This window comes from Hemiscyllium ocellatum, unplaced genomic scaffold, assembly GCF_020745735.1.
Source record: "Hemiscyllium ocellatum isolate sHemOce1 unplaced genomic scaffold, sHemOce1.pat.X.cur. scaffold_3230_pat_ctg1, whole genome shotgun sequence".
NCBI lineage: Eukaryota > Metazoa > Chordata > Chondrichthyes > Orectolobiformes > Hemiscylliidae > Hemiscyllium > Hemiscyllium ocellatum.
Genome location: NW_026868353.1, coordinates 30,945 through 33,748, shown reverse-complemented (window position 1 = coordinate 33,748; position 2,804 = coordinate 30,945).

Genomic DNA, 2,804 nt, shown 5'->3' with positions numbered 1-2,804 from the left:
GTGTCACCATCGATTTCCAACATTCTATATCTTCCATATCCTTCTCCACAGTAAATGCTGATGCAAAATACTTGTTTAGTATCCCCTCCCCACCCCATCGCCTGCAGATCCACACACAGGCTGCCTTGCTGATCCTTGAGGAGCCCTATTCTGTCTCTAGTAACCCATTTGCTCTTAATGTATTTATAAAAACCCTTTGGATTGTCCTTACCCTATTCGCCAAAACTGTGTCCTGTCCCCTTTTTGCCTTACTGATTTTCCTCTTAAGTATACTTCTATTGCCTTTATACTAGAAGGATGTTCTGGATTGGAATAAATGCCAAATATTTCATCTTGATAAAAGGGCAGGACTTACACTGATTAAAAGTCGGGCCTTGCATAGTGATATAGAACAAAGAGACCTCGGGGTTCAGATCTTTGCAGTTTATGTCACATGTAGACAGGGTTGTTCAGAAGATGTATAGCACACTTGCCTTCATTGCTCACACCTTTGAGTATAGGAGTTGGGACATTACATTGAGGTTGTACAGGATGTTGGTGAGGCCTCTTCTGGAATACTGTGCTCAGTTCAGGTTGTGCTGTTATAGGACAGATGTTATTAAGTCGGAGCGGGTTCAGAAGAGATTTACCAGGATGTTGATGGGAATGGATGCTTTCGGTTATAAGGAGAGGCTAGGTAGGCTGGGACCTCTTTCACTGGGGTGTAGGAGGCTGAGGGGTGACCTTATTGGAGGTTTATAAAATCCTGAAGAGTATAGGTAATGTGAACAGCAGGTGCCCTTTCCAGGAGGGGGCGCGATTCAAGAGTGGGTGAGAAAAGGAAGACCCTAAAAAGACGTTCCGAATTTTACTTTTTGTTTTTGTACAGAGAGTGATTCACATGTGGAATAAACTAGCAGAGGACGTGGTAGCTGTGAATACAATTACAATTTAAGGGTGGCACAGTGGCTCAATGGTTAGCACTGCTGCCAGGGACACAGGTTCAATTCCTGCATTGGGTGGCTGTCCATGCGGAGTTTGGATATGCTTCCCCGTGTCAGCGTGAGTTCCTCCAGGTGCTCCCGTTTCTTCCCACAAGCCACAGATGTACAGGGTAGGTGAACTGGCAGTCCTCAATTGCCCATAGTGTTCAGGGATGATTGGGTTTAGTGAATTAGTAAGGGGTAAATGTAGAGTAAAACGGTAGGGGAATGGGATTCTAAGAGGAAAAAGCATTTGGACCTGTATATCGATAGGGAATGCTTGGATGGATTTGGACTAAGTGGAGGTAGATGCGATTAGTTCAGTTCGAATTTATGGTTGACACGGACTGGTTGGAACACAGGGTGTGTGTCAGTGCTGTATAACGTTCTGACTCTATCGCTCGTTATCTCTGTAAATTCCTCTATGCTCGGAACTCTCCGTCAATGCCACCTCATCCAGTCTTACAACTCTTCCTTATCTCGATAATTCCTCTCCAGCCTCAAAACTCAAAAAAGTCTATCAGAAATATCTCTATCTCTGTAACATCCTCAATCCTCAGAATCCTCTCCAACTTTCATCTCCTCCAGCTTCATTACTCTCCCTATCTCTAATCCCCTCCAGTCTCTCAAAGCTCTGCTATATGTGCCTTTTTTATTTCCAGCCTTCAGGATTCCCAATGTTTATTTCTCACTTGATGACGGCCCTTTCCGATTCTGTGCTGAGCTTCTGAATTCTTCCTTAAACCTCTCAATCTCCTTTTCCTCCCAAAACATCGGCCAATCATCTGTCATCTACTCTAGTATCACCCTTTCTGACCTGAAGTCCAATGGAGCTTGTCATATTCCTATAATAAACATCTTAGCGGTCTACTGAACAGAAAAAGGCTCTGGTAGTACATCGGGTCTGTGACAAAGAAAACTACCACCTAACTGTCCTCATCTATTTTCCAATAATTGTGGAAAAGTCTCATCTATCATGGCATTGCAAGTGCACACTAAATACATCTCAAATGCTACCGGGATTTCTGTGTCTCCCACCCTTACAGACAGTGAGGTTCAATGCAACTGTTGCTCGATGATGACATCACCCACAGGAACACAGAGCAGCTGGGTCTGTGCAAACCAGAGATCACCCACACATTGGGAAGGATGGCAGGGTCCCTGAGAGGGGGCACAGGAGATTTACCAGGATGGTACAAGGAATGGGGGATTTTAGTTGCAGAGACATGGGTGTTGTTAATACATATCAAGAATATCCATCTACAATAGATGGACTCTTGTTCTCAACCTCTCCCCTTGCCTGGGCTGTGGTAACCTTCAGGTTAAACCCACCACCAGACATTTCTCCCTAATGAGACAGCAGCCCTATGGTCTGGTCAGACAATGCTGACTACCTTTTACACAGTGATGCCACTGTACCCTGGGGATGGGGAGAGGGAACGCTGAAGGTGGTGGATGGGACACCACTCAGGCACAGTGCTTTGTCCTGGAGGATGTTCACTTTAATATTGTTGGTGTCTGCACTGATGCAGGCAAGTGGAGAATGTTCCAACACAATCCTGATGTGTGCCTTATAGGGAGCAAACAGACATTGGGGAATCAGGGGTTTGGGGAAACAGATTGTTCTCCTTGTAGCAGAGGAAATTGCGGGTGCCCTGTGACAGAGGGGTTTACAGATTTAGAATAATCCACCTTACACTCATGAGTTCATCAGAAAAGGATTACAGGACACATATTGAAGACTTGGGGGAGATCTACTGAGAGTGTGGGGTGATTCAAAAGAGGACATTTATGCAGCAAATGGGAATGAGCTGGAATACAATACTCACACACAATGTGAAT